A 15,097-nucleotide genomic window follows, 5' to 3' on the forward strand; every position below is an offset into this window, starting at 1 on the left:
TCTTCTTTAATTTGGAATATATTTCTCTGTCTCCCCATTTTGTCTATCTGATTTTGTTTCTATGTGTTAGGTAGATCAGCTATGTTGCCTATTCTTAAAAAAGTGGTCTTATGTCAAATGCATCCTGTGGCACCCAGAAGCACAATCTTCCCTAGTTACCAGAACCAGGCACCCCACAAGTATCCCCTCTGGGCACCTTTCTCTTACAGCTGCAGTGTGGCTGCTCAGGCAAACTGGTGGATGCGGCTGCCTCCTGGATCAGCTGGCTGAGAGGACTGTCTACATCTGCTGGGGCTATACTGTTGCACAGGGCTGACCTAAGTTCGGCTGGCTGTTAGACACAGTTGTGAATGTTTGCAAGCATGCTGGTAGGTGAGGGTTGTCCTGTGAATGGCAAGGGCTCCTTTGGAGGGATGCAGTTTACAGCTGAGTCTGCCTACTGGATGTGACACAACAGTAGCCACTTTGTGGGGTGTTGGTGCTATCTGAGTTCATGCATCAGGTTTGACAGAGAGGATCCAAAGGAGGGGGGAAGGGGCTGTCAGTACTGGCTGAGGCCACCATTAGGGAGTCATTTTGGCAGGGCTCCTTCTGGAGTGGGCAGGTTGTGTGGGATGTGTCCACAGAGGAATATAGTGGTAGGGTAAGAGTTGCTAGCAATGTAGATGGAGGGTGTCAGAACTGGTACCCACCAGCATCAGGCCAGCTAGCCAGAAAGAGGTCAAGAAAAATGGTACCTGCCTGCACTTTCATATCTGGATAAAGTTCTTACAGATTTCTGTTCCTCTAGCGCACAACCTAAAATTAGTCAATAATCTTCACATGTGTCCCAGGTGCTTTTCAAACTGCTGCCTCTGTACTAAGTCTAGGAGTAAGTTGGTTCATGTACATGCACTTTAAGAGCAGAGTCTCCATTTCTATAGCACTCTGGCTCTCCTGGTGTTGAGCCTTGTTGATTTTTGGAGCTCCTTGAGGTGACTATCACGGATTTTCAAAGCCAGTGAAATCATATGGTATTTGTCTTTCTCTTATTTATTTTGCTTAGCATAATACTCTCTAGCCCCAGCCATCGTGTTGCAAATGGCAAGCTTTCATTCTTTTTTTAATCAATGAGTAATATTCCATTGTGTGAGATATATAGACATATATCTCACATCTTCTTTATCCATTTATCAGCCAGTGGATACTAGGGCTGCTTCTATAGTTTGGCTTTTATAGATAATGCTGCTATAAACATTGGGTTGTATGTATCCCCCAAATTAGTATTTTTGTATTCTTTGGGTAAATACCCAGTAGTGCAATTGCCGGATCATAGGGTAGCTCTATTTTTCACTTTTTGAGGAACCCACAGTCTGTTTTCCACAGTGACTGCACCAGTATGCATTCCCACTAACATACAAGAACGTTCGCCTTTCTCCACATCCTTGCCAACACCTGTTGTTTCTTGTGTTGATTTTAGCCATTCTGACAGGTGTGAGATGACTGTCCCTGTAGTTTTGATTTGTATTTTCCTGCTGATCAGTGATGTTGAGCATCGTTTCATGTGTCTGTTAACCATCTGGATGTCTTCTTTGGGAGAGTATCTATTCATGTTTCTGCTTATTTTTAATTGGATTATTCATTTTGGGGGGTGTTGAGTTTTATAAGTGCTATTTTGGATACTCTTTATCAGATATGTCATTTGCAAATATCTTCTCCCCTTCTGTAGGTTGCCTTTTAGTTTTGTTGATTGTTTCCTTTGTTGTTCAGAAGCTTTTTATTTTGATGTAGTCCCAGTGGTTTATTTTTGTTTTTTTTCCTTTCCTTCAGGAGACATATGTAGAAAGAAGTTCTTATAGCCAATGTCAAAGAGACTACTGCCTGTGTTCTCCTCTAGGATTTTTATGGTTTCCTGTCTTGCATTTAGATCTTTGATCCATTTTAAATTTATTTTTGTGTATGGCATATGAAAGTGGTCCAGTTTCATTCTTTTGCCTGTAGCTGTCCAGTCTTCCCAACACCATTTTTTGAAGAAACTGTCTTTTTCCCACTGGGTATTCTTTCCTATTTTGTTGAAGTTTAATTGACCATACAGTTGTGGATTCATTGCCGGGTTTTCTATTTTGTTCTATTGATCTATGTGTCTATTTTTGTGCAAGTACCAAACTGTTTTGATCACAACAGCTTTGTAATATAACTTGAAGTCAGGAATTGTGATGCCTCCAGCTTTGTTTTTCTTTTTTAAAGTTGCTTTGTCTGTTTGGGATATTTTATGTTTCCATACAAATTTTAGGATTGTTCTATCTCTGTGAAAAATGCTGTTGGTATTTTTATAGGAATTTAATTAAATATGTAGACTGTTTTGAGTAGCATAGACATTTTAATAATATTTGTTCTTCTAATCCATGAGCATAGAATATTTTTCCATTTGTTGTGTCATCTTTAATTTCTTTCTTCAGTGTTTTATAGTTTTCAGAGTACAGGTCTTTCACCCCTCTGGTTAGGTTTATTCCAAGATATCTTTTTTTTCTTTTTGGTGCAATTGTAAATAGGATTGGTTCCTTAATTTCTCTTTCTGCTGCTTCATTATTTGTGTATAGAAATGCAACAGATTTCTGTATGTTGATTTTGTATCTCGCAACTGTACTGAATTTGTTTATCTGTTGTATGAATCCTTCATATATTTTTCATATTAACCCCTTATCACATATATCATTTGCAAATACATTTTCTCATTCAGTAGATTGCCTTTTCATTTGGTTAATCGTTTCCTCTCTGCAAAAGCTTTTCTTTTGGTGTAGTACAAGTTGCTTGTTTTTGTCTTTGTTGTCCTTGCCTCAAAGACATCCAAACAATTGCTAAGACAGAAGTCCATGCATCATTTACTGCCTGTGTTTTCTTTTGGGAGTTTTATGGTTTCAGGTCTTATGTTTAGGTCTTCAATCCATTATGATTTCATTTTTACATGTGGTATAAGAAGGTGGTCTACCTTCATTCTTTCACATGTAGTTGTCCAGTTCCTGCACCATTTATTGAGGAGTCTGTCTTTCCCCATGGTACATTATTACCTTCGTCACTATAGATTAAGTGACTCTACAAGTGTGGGGTATTTCTTGGCTCTCTAGTCTGTTCAATTAATTAATGTTCCTGTTTTTGTGCCAGAGCAGTTTCCTGGTGGAGTCTTTCACTTTTATATAGAGTATCATGTCATCTGTGAATAGTGAAAGTTTGACTTCTTCCCTACCAATTTGGATGTCTTTAATTTAATTTTTTTGTTGTTGTTGACTGATTGCTATGAAAAACTATATGCCAACAAATTGGACAACCTGGAAGAAATGGATAAATTCCTAGAAACATATAAACTACTGAAACAGGAAGAAGTAGAAAACTTGAACAGAATGATAATCTGCAAAGACATTGAATCAGTAATCAAAAACCTCCCAAAAAACAAAAGTCAAGGACTAGATGGCTTCACAGATGAATTCTACCAAACATTTAAAAAGAGTTAATACCTATTCTTCTCAAACTATTCCAAAAATAGAAATAGAAAATTTCCAAATTCATTCTATAAGGCCAGCATCACTCTGATACCAAAACCAAAGACTCCACTAAAAAAGAACCACAGGCCAATCTCCCTGATGAACATGGATGGAAAAATTCTCAATAAAATACTAGCAAACTGAATCCAACAATACATTTAAAAAAATCATTCACTACAATCAAGTGGGTTTTATTCCTGGGTTGCAAGGTGGCTCAATATTTGCAAATCAACAAGATAAACCACATTAATAAAAGAAAGGTTAGGAATCATATGATCATTTCAATAGATGCAGAAAAAGCACTTGAAACGTACAACATCCATTTATGATGAAAAAACCCTTCAATATAGTAGGTTTAGAGGGAACACACCTCAACATAATAAAGGCCATATATGAAAAACCCACAGCTAATAACATTCTTAATGGGGAAAAAGTGAGAGCTTTTCCTCTATGGTCAGGAGCAAGGCAGGGATGTCTACTCTCACCACTGTTATTTAACAGTATAGGCAGCAGCTTTTAAAGTATGAAAATATATGCAGTTCTTTGGCAGTACAACTTTAAGTCCTTGTGGCCTCTAGACCAGGTGATCTAGAAGTATCCCCTGGTTAACAGTTGCAAAAATTGGGGCTCTGGTTGAGTGTATAAGCCCCCTTCAGGGAGATACCAGAAATCTGCAGTGAGGGAGATGGAAAGCACAAAGATGGTATCCCCTAGCTCATGCTCCCTGATAAGAACTCTAGACTCTAGACATATGGCAGACCTGAAGCCTGTCCCTTTAGCTGAAGCTCCAAGATAAGAAAAAAGGTCTCCTTCACAGAAAGGCTGGGGTAGGGGACAGGTTCTATCCATTCTCCATGTAGTACTCTCTGGGGGTGGTGGACAGCCAAGATCTCTCTCTGTTACAGTCATTAGGGACCCGGGAACATGAGCTCCCTTGGCCAACAGACCCAGGCAGTCATGGGGCATCCCCTGGGTGGCAGCCACAAAAGCAGAGCACCAGGCATAAAAACTAGGGACCCAAACATATAAAAGTGTTTCCCTTGAAGAGATACTTGTATGGCAGAAAAAGAGTAAGAAAATACTGCCTACCTTCTGAGTTCTCTGGAAAGGTTTACAGTGAGCACTAAGATGTGTGTTTAATTAGAATCCTGCCCCACAGTCTTCTGCTTGATAAGCTAACAGGCCTCTTTCACAGGAAGAATGAGTTCCTGGGTTTGTTGCCTCTTGCCATGCTCTAAGTGTGGCAGAAGTTTAAGAAATCTTTCTACATTGGTTGTAGTCCTATGGGACCTGTGAGCCTAAGTGCCACTGGGGCCTGGTGATGTAGAGGTATTCCCTGGCAGCAGGCTGCAAAAGTTGGAGTACCAGGCAAGGGTAGAAACTCCTTTCTGGGAGATACTTTCAAGCTGGAGGGAGGCAGAGGGAGATCACAAAGATAATGTCTACCAGTGTCCATTTCCTGAGAGCAACTCTGCGGGCCCCTGTACGTGTTCCAGACCAGAAGCCTGCCCTTCAGACCAAAGCTCCTGGACAAGCAACTCTTTCTAAGAAAGACTGAGGTGTGTTTCCATCTGCCATCTCTGCAGTGTCCTTGGCAGGATAGTCTGCCAAGAACCATCTCTGATTGTTACAGTTCCGTGTGTCTCAGGAACACAAATTATCCCAGCCCCATTGGGCTCCAGAGCCAGGTAATCAGTGGGTGTCTCTTGGGCTGCAGCTGCAAGAGCAATGGCACCAGATGTAAGAACTGTCACCTGATAAAATCACACTTGTCAGCATTAGCAAGGCAGAGGGAGAGCATAAATATGGTGCTCATCACCTGGAGGGTAAAGATTGCAAGAAAAAGAAAGTGTTGTTGTAGCAAGGGAGAGGACAAAGATAGTGCCTGCCCGCACTTTCATCCCTGGTGGAGTATCCTAAAAGGGCCCCTGCTCCTCTGGCTGATGCTTTAAGTTGAGCAAAAATAATCTCTTCCACATGTATTCTGGGGGCTTTTCAAATGTCTGCTCTTGTACTGAGTCCAAGGATAAGTGAGTCTGAGTAAAGCCCTGTAAAAAGAGTTTCTCAGTTCATTAGAGCCTTTGAGTTTTGGGGATGCAAGACTCGTTGGTTTTCAAAGGCAGATTTTATGGGGGCCTCTCTCAGGGGCAGGTCTTATAAATTGAGTTGTCTGATATGGGGTAAAACACTTTTTTCTCCTTAGGGAGGAGCTCTCGGTTGGTGAGTTCCCTCCTGATTGTGGATCACCATACCAGGGTTGGGGCTTATGGGGTTCATGGTGGGGTTTAAGATTTCAGCTTCTTCAACCACCATGATGTGGACCTTTTTGAGGTTGCCAGTGTGAAGGAGCTGTTCCACTACTTTTCAAGTGTTTTTTCAGGTAAGAATCATTCCATATGTAACTATAGATTCGATGTGCTCATGGGAAGAGGAAGTTCAGGATATTCTTATATCAGCATGTTGGACTGCCTCCAAGATGAACTTCTTTTATAAATTTTTTTTCCTCAAGACTTCTTAAAAAATAAGTGCTTTCATTTTGGAATAACTTTGGATTTTTAAAATTGTAAATATAATACAAATCACCCTTGTATACACTTGATGAAGTTTCACCTTTTATGATCATGGTACATTTGTCAAAATTAATAAATTAACTCTAGTGCATTGCTCTGAACTAAAATCTAGACTTTAGGAGTAACTGGCAATTGTTTACAGTTTATTACTGTTGTCACCAGTGGTTCATCTCCCTCTTCACTTTTCCCACTCTGGACCTATTTTTCTTTATGTCTATAACCTGATAATGCTCAAATTGGCAGAATTGGTGACAGTATTGTTGTATTCAGTTTTTGAGGACTTTCATGTTCTAAAGCAAATGTTGAAAATAAATTATTTTTCAGACATTTTTTCCTCGTAAATCACTTAAAAAGTTCTGAAATAAGACTTAAGATTCAACCTTGCCATTTCTCTAATCTCTAGTCCAATAATTTCTGTCATTTAAACACATTGTTCTTTTTCTGTCATGATATGCATTTTGGTAGTGTTCCTTTCATTTCTGTAATGAACATACTGTCACTGGAGATGGAGCTTTTGAATGAGCTATGGCTATTTGTGACTGAACATCAATCAGTCTTCTGTTCTACTAGAGAATCCCCATGATAATTCCCCTCCTCATCTGCCAAGAGATGTCAACAGCCATTCTATATAAGGCCATTCCTTCTGTACTGATGACCCTAGATAAGTGTCACTTGTCTTGACCTGTGACCATTTTATTATCCTGCTTCTGAGTGTCTTTCTGATAGCTTCATTTGGACAAATACTGATCCCTTATGGAACAGTTAGAAAGGATAGTTCCCATTGTCTCTGGCTTTCAAGCCTTTCATTATGTATTGTTCAGAGGGAACAATAAGCTTCCTCTCTTCCTTCTTTTTCTATACCACAAAGTATTACTATTTTTCATATCAAAACTCAAAGCGTAGATTGTTAAATGATTGTGTTTTTTTTTCTCTTTTGGAAATCCATGCCAATTTCTATTGTTTTCTGAATAATATATTACTTTCAGACTTGTTCTGTCTGCCAAGAACCTTATTACTGTATTTATTATTTAATATTACAACTGCAAAGTTCCTTCATTTATATCTTCCCAAATCTGGCATTTCTACAGTCTTGGCATTAATCTCATCTTTTAGGCAGAAGATACGTCATTCTTACAACATCATCTCACATTTAAGTGCCCTATATATATTCTAGGTTAAATTCTCTTTTTCTTAATCACTTCAATATTTTCTTGTTCATTCTTTGCCCAATATCATTGAATTCAATAATTATTTTTTTAATTTTCTTTTTTCTGTATTAGAATTTATTTTTTTATTTTATTATGTGATGTTAATACCATACATTACATCATTAGTTTTTGATGTAGTGTGCCATGATTCATTGTTTGCATATAACACCCAGTGCTCCACGCAGAACATGCCCTCTTTAATACCCATCACCAGGCTAACCCATCCCCCACCCCCTCCCCTCTAGAACCCTCAGTTTGTTTCTCAGAGTCCATAGTTATTTTGACCTTAACATGTACCACACTGGACAAGACACCAGTAACATCACACTGGAGAAGACACACAATCCATGTCTTCATGAAGCTGACATCCCAGTAAGAGAGATAGACCAGACTTATTTATTCAATAAGCATTTGTTAAGATCTGTCTTGTGGGTTATAGCTAACATCTCTGAAGAGAAAACAAATAACAACCAAAGATTGAAAAGTAAACAACAGTAGGAAAATGGGGAGAGAAATAAAAACTTCAAAGCACTACAAGTGAGTGTCCAGGAATTTTTTTTTTAATCTCCTGACTTTCACCTAAGAGTGGTCTGGCAACTTGTGTTGCAGAACTATACAATGGATGCAAAAGAGCAAGATCTCTATGAGAAACCCTGCTTTTCTGGCCAAAGAACCAAGAAAAGTTACCCCTGTGAGCTACAGGGTGCAGGGGATTGGAAATCTGTCATTTTCTTAGATCTTTTTTTCCTCTCCTGGCCCAGGCATGTGGGCAGGTCGCTTGCAGAAATACAGTCTTGCAGTGGTGACATAAGCACCTAAAATCCAAGAGAAATTATCTTTATGGTCAGGAGAAGTGAGGGAGAAAAAGCCTTGGAGAGTCTAACAACTTCAGGGAAATCCAAGAGAAAAGAGACTGGAAAAAGGCATCTCCTAAATATGAGTGTGAATTTGCACAAGTCTAAAGTTCACTGAGATCTGTAAATGCATAAAAACAGACCCCAAGAATAGAAAAGTCTTGGAAAACTAAATTCTGTGGTAGGAAACATGACCCAGAAGGCAAAGGAGCTTGAAGTCTCAACCTAAACAGTCTGATTGCCTGCTGAAAGAGACAATAAGAAATTAGCACCCTAAAAGACTTAAACAGTACCCAGAGTTTCATAACACAATTCTTAATATGTCCAGGATATAATAAAGAATTACTTGTTACTAAAAGAACCAGGAAAATATGACCATTTCTCAAGGGAAGGACAATCAACAAATGGCAACAATGAGATGACTCAGATATTGGCATTAACAGGCAAAATCTTTAAGGAGCTATTATAACTATGCGTGAAATACACAAAAAGAAATAAGTCTCAACAGAGAAATAGTTTCTATTTTAAAACCGAATAAAATATTTTAGGACTGAAAAATACAATGTAATACAAAAAATATTTAAGAACTAACTGGATGGGCTCCATAGCAGAATGGAGACAGCGGAAAACTATAGGAAATGATCAATATGAATTATCCAACATGAATTATAGAAAGAACAAAGATTTGAAACAAAATTAACAGAGCCTCAGGGACCTAGGGGATGATGTCAGAAGTTCTAACACTTATGTCGTCAGAGTTCCAGAAGAAGAGAAAGATTAGTGCAGAAAAACTTTTGAGGAAAAAAAAGATGGCATGCTTAAACCTTACCAACTGGGGGGAAAACATAAACCTCAGTAAAGTTCAATCAGGATAAACTCAAAGAAAACCATGACAAGACACATAATCAAGTTGCAAAAGGAAGAAGGAGGAGAGGGGAGGAGAGGAGGAGTGAGGTGGGGGGAGACAAAGAGAGAAACAGGCAGACTGAAAAAGAATATAAGGTAAAAAAGACTTTGAAAGCAGGAAATAAAGGCAACATGTTACAGAAGAAAAATGTGAATTATTGCAGATTTCTCGTCTAAAACCATCACGGCCAGAAGACAGTGGAACATCTTTAAAGTACTGAAAGAAAAACAAAACTATCAACACAGAATTCTATATGTATCAAAAATGTCCTTCAGAAATAAAGACAAAATATACTTTTAAATGAAAGAAAACTGAGAATATGACACCAGCACACCTGCTCTAGAAGACAGCCTAAGGGAGATTGTTCAAACTAAGAGAAACTTGGAACTTTAGAAATAAAGAGCAGGAGAAATTATAAATATCTAGATAAATATAAACTACTTTTCTCCTTTTAGCTGCTTAAAAATACATATGATGGTTGAAAGCAAGCAATATACCATTATATAGTGAGGTTATCAATATGTATGTACTTATAATACATATGCCAATGTAGAAATAAAGGGAGCCATTCAGGAAACTGAATGGTTGTAAATCTTTCATGTTTTGCTTAAAAGGAGAAATTAACTGTAACAGGACTATAAAGGAACATATTAATGTAATACTTCGAGCTACCAGTAAAAATAAATTCAATGAAAGATAGTAAAAAAAATTAAATAGAAGAGTAATGAATATTCAAGTAAAACATTTTTAAAAGTCAGGAAAAACAACAAAAATAACAAACAGGGCAAATAGAAACAAAATGGTCAGCCTAAAATCAACCGTATCAATAGCATTAAATGTGAGTAGTCTAAGCATACCCAGCAAAAGACAAATTTTCAGACTGGATTTTTTATTTTTTCCATGTTTTTATTAGTTTCAGAGTAGAATTTTGTGATTAATCAGTTGCATATAACACTCAGTGCTCATTATATCATGTGCCCTCCTTAATGCCCATCACCCAGTTACCCCATCTCTCACACCCCCTCCCCTCCAGCAACCTTCAGTTTGTTCCCTAGAGTTCAGCATCTCTTATAGTTTAGTTTGCCTCCCTCTTAATTTTCATCTTATTTTTATTTTTTCCTCCCTTCCCCTATGTTCATCTGTTTTGCTTAACATCCACATATGAGTGAAATCATATGGTATTTGTCTTTCTTTGAATGACTTATTTTGCTTAGCATAATACCTTCCAGTTCTAACCACGTCATTGCAAATGGCAAGATCTCCTTTTTGATGGCTGAGTAAAATTCCATTATATAGCTCAGACTGGATTTTATTTTTTAAACTTTTTAAAATTTAATTTTATTATGATATGTTAGTCACCATATGGTTAGCCCAGTGATGAGTATTAAGGAGGGCATGTATTGCATGGAGCACTGGGTGTTATACGAAAACAATGAATCATGGAACTCTATATCAAAAACTAATGATGTACTGTATGGTGACTCAAACTGGATTTGATGTACTGTATGGTAACTCAGACTGGATTTGAAAACAAGACTTTATTATGTGCTGTCTACAAGAAACTCAGTTTAAATATAGTGGTAGTGGTAAGTTAAATGTATGGGAAATGTAATATGCAAGCACTAATTGAAAAAAAGCTTGAGTGGCTTTATTAATCTATAAAAAGTAGATGTCAGAAGTGGAAAACTTACCGCAACTAAAAATGAGTTACATAATGATAAATGGTCAATTCAAGAAGACCTAACAGAGTATCAAAGTATATGAAGGAAAATCTGATAGAATTACACTAAAGAGTCAACAAAAAAATACTTAAGAGCTAATAAATTCAGCAAAGTAGCAGGATATGTCAACAACATAAAAAATTGGTTGCATTTTTATACAGTAAAAGTGAAAAAAGGAAATTAAGAAAATTCCATTTATGATAGAATAAAAATACCTAATAAATTTAAGCAGTAAAGCAAAGGACTTGTACACTGAAACCAAAAAAGAAAATTAAAGACACAAATAAATGGAAAGAGAGCACATGTTCATGAATTGGAAGACTGAATATTGCTAAGATGACAATACTTCCCAAAGTGATCTATATATTCAATGTAACATTTCTCAAAATCCAATGGCATGGGGGGTGGGAGGGATGGGGTGGCTGGGTGATGGACATTGGGGAGGGTATGTGCTACGGTGAGCGCTGTGAATTGTGCAAGACTGTTGAATCACAGATCTGTACTTCTGAAACAAATAATGCAACATATTTTAAGAAAAAAGAAAAAGAAGAAGATAACAGGAGAGGAAGAAAAGGGGAGTATGTCAGAGGGGGAGACGAACCATGAGAGATGATGGACTCTGAAAAACAAACTGAGGGTTCTAGAGGGGAGGGGGGTAGGGGGATGGGTTAGCCTGGTGATGGGTATTGAGGAGGGCACGTTCTGCATGGAGCACTGGGTGTTATGAACAAACAATGAATCATGGAACACTGCACCAAAAACTAATGATGTAATATATGGTGATTAACATAACAATAAAAAATTAAAAAAAAAAAAAAAAGTCAAAAAAAATCCAATGGCATCTAAAAACAAACGGACAAACAGAAAAGCCCATCCTAAAATTCATGGGGAATCTCAAGGACCCTGAATAGCCAAAGCAATTTCAAAAAAGAACAAAGTTGGGAGACTTAAAGTTCCTGATTCCAAAGTTCCAGGAACCAAAACAGTGTGGTACTGGCAGACATTTAAACAAATGGAATACACTAGAAATCCCAGAAATAAACTGTTGTACATATGGAGAATTCTTCATACCTTTTTGACAAGGATGCCAAGACTATTTATTTAACAGGGAAAGGACAGTCTTTTCATTAAAACTGCCATTAAAACCGGATATCCTTATGCAAAAAAAATGAAGTTGGACACTTACCTTGCACTATATACAAATATGAACTCAAAACAGGTCAAAGACCTATGCGTAAATTTTGTTTGATCATTTGTTTTTTTAGATTCCATATTTAAGTGAAATCATGTAGTATTTGTCTTTCTCTGTCTGACTTCTTTTCTCAGAATATCCTGTAGGACCATCCATGTTGTCACAAATGGCAAGATCTTAATCTTTTTTTTATGGCTGACTAATACACATGTGTATGTATAAAACAATTTTTGTTTATCCATTCATCTATCAATAGTTACTTGAATTGCTTCCATATCTTGGGCATTGTAAACAATTCTGTAGCAATCATAGGAGTGCATATATCTTTTCAAATTAGTGTTTTCATTTTCTTTGTGTAAATTCCCAGTAGTGGAATCCAGTAGTGGAATTACTGGATCATATGGTGTTTCTATTTTTGAGTTTTGGGGAACCTCCATACTGTTTTCCACAATAGTCACACAAATTTGCATTTCTATCAACAGCGCACAAGGGTTCTTTTTTCTCTACACCCTTTCCAACACTTATTTCTTGTCTTTTTGATGGTAGCCATTCTGACAGGTGTGTAGTGATTTCTCGTGGTTTTGATTTGCATTTCCTTATTGACTAGTGGCGTTGAGCATCTTTTCATATGTGTGTTAGCCATCTGTAGGTCTTTTTTGGAAAAAATGTCTACTCAGGTCTTCTGCCTATTTTTTTTTTAACAGATTGTTTGGCTTTTTTGGTGTTGAGTTGTATATGTTCTTTATATATTTTGGATATTAGCCACTCATCAGATATATCCTTTGCAAATATCTTCTTCCATCCACTGCTTTGCCTTTTTGTGTTGCTGATGGTTTTTTCTTTGCTATGAAAAATCTTTTTATTTTGGTGTAGTCCCAATAGTTTATTTTTGCTTTTGTCTTACCTGCCTGAGGAGGCTTATTCATAAATAAGTTGCTAAGCATGATGTCCAAGAAATTACTGATGTGTTTTCTTGTGGGAGTTATATGGCTTCTGGTCTCACATTTAGGTCTTTAATCCATTTTGAATTTATTTTTGTGTACATTGTAAGAAAATGGTCCAGTTTCATTCTTTTGCACATAGCTGTCCAGTTTTGCCTTTACCATGTACCAAAAAGACTTTTCCTCATTTTATATTCGTGCTCCTTTGTTGTCGATTAATTTACCATTTGATGTGAGTTTATTTTTGAGTTCTCTATCCTGTTCCATTGATCTGTATGTCTATTTTTGTGCCAGTACCATACTGTTTTGATCACTGTAGCTCTGTAGTAAGTCATGAAATCTGGGATTGTGATAGTTCAGCTTTGTTCTTCTTTCTCGAGATTGCTTTGGCTATTCAGGATCTTTTGCGGTGCCATAGAAATTTTATAATTATTTCTTTCAGTAATGGGGAAAACGCTGTTGGTATTTGATAGGGATTGTATTGAATCTGTGGATAGCTTCGGTTAGTATGGACGATTCAATAATATTCTTCCAATCCATGAGCATGGTATATCTTTTCATTTGCGTCATCCTTAATTTCTTTTATCAATGTCTTATGGCTTTCAGAGTATAGGTCTTTCACTTCTTTGGTTCAATTTATTCCTATGTATTTTATTCTTTTTGATGCAATTATAAGTGGAATTGTTTTCTTAATTTCTCTTTTTGCTATTTCATTATTAGTGTATAGAAATGCAGCAGATTTCTGTATATTAATTTTTGTATCCTACAACTTTAATGAATTCATATATCAGTTCTAATAGTTTTCTTATGGAGTCTTTAAGGTTTTCTGTATATAGTATCATGTGCTGTGCAAATAGTGACAGTTTTACTATTTCCTTAACAATACGGATGCCTTTTATTTCTTGTCTGGTTGCTGAAGCTAGAACATCCAGTACTATGTTGAATAAAACTGGGGAGAGTCGATATCTTTGTCTTGTTCCTGATCTTAGAGGAAAAGGTTTTAATTTTTCACTATTAAGTACGTTAATTGTGGGTTTTTCCACATATGGCCTTTGTTATTTTGAGGTATGTTCCTTTAAATGTACTTTGTTGAGAGTTGTTATCATAAACAAATGTTGAATTTTATCAAATGCTTTTTCTGCATCTCTTGATATGATCACACGATTTTTATCCTTCTTGTTAATGGGGTGATTGTGAATATTGAACCATCTTTGCATCCTTGGAATAAATTTCACTAATTGTACTGAATGAATCCATTAATATATGTTGAATTTGGTTTGCTAATATTTTGCAGAGGACTTTTTACTTTTATGTTTATCAGGAACAGCGGCCTGTAGTTTTCCTTTTATTGTAATATTTTTGTCTGGTTTTATTATCCAGGTAATGCTGGTCTTGTAAAATGAACTTGGAAGCTTTCCTCTATCTTCTTTTCTTCCTCTTCTATGTTTTGAAATAGTTTGAGGAGAATAGGTATTAACTCTTCTTTAAATATTTGGTAGAATTCACCTGTGAAGTCATTTGGTCTTAGACTTTTGTTTTTTAGGGAAATTTTTGATTACCAGTTCAATTTCATTACTAGTAATCAGTCAGATTTTCTACTTCCTGACTCAATTTTGGACAATTGTATGTTTGGAGAAATTTATTTCTTCTAAGTTGTCCAATTTGTTGGCATATAATTTTTTATAGTATTTTTATAATCATTTGTACTCTTTGTTGTCGGTTGTTATTTCTTTTCTTTCATATCTGATTTTGAGTCCTTTTTTGACAAATTTCGTGAAAAGTTTATCAATTTTATCTTTTTAAAGAACCAGCTCTTATTTTTTTATTGATCTTTCCATTTTAGTCTTTATTTTGCTCTGATCTTTATTTTTTTCTTCTAACTTTGGGCTTTGTTCTTCAAGTCACTTAGGTATAAGGTTAGGTTGTTTGAAGTTTTTCTTGTTTCTTGAGGTAGGCCTGTATCACTATAAACTTCCATCTTAAAACTGCCTTTGCTGTATCCCAAAGATTTTTGGAACACTGTGTTTCCATACTCACTTATTTCCATGTATTTTTTATTTCCTCATTGCATAAAATTTTAATTAAAAATTTTTTATAACCTCTCATTGCCCCCCCCTTTAACCAAAATATAAAACAGGAACATAAATTTTACTGACATTACCTCTTTTCATTGTTGTCTTACTTTT

This window comes from Zalophus californianus, chromosome 2 (assembly GCF_009762305.2).
Source record: "Zalophus californianus isolate mZalCal1 chromosome 2, mZalCal1.pri.v2, whole genome shotgun sequence".
Taxonomy (NCBI): domain Eukaryota; kingdom Metazoa; phylum Chordata; class Mammalia; order Carnivora; family Otariidae; genus Zalophus; species Zalophus californianus.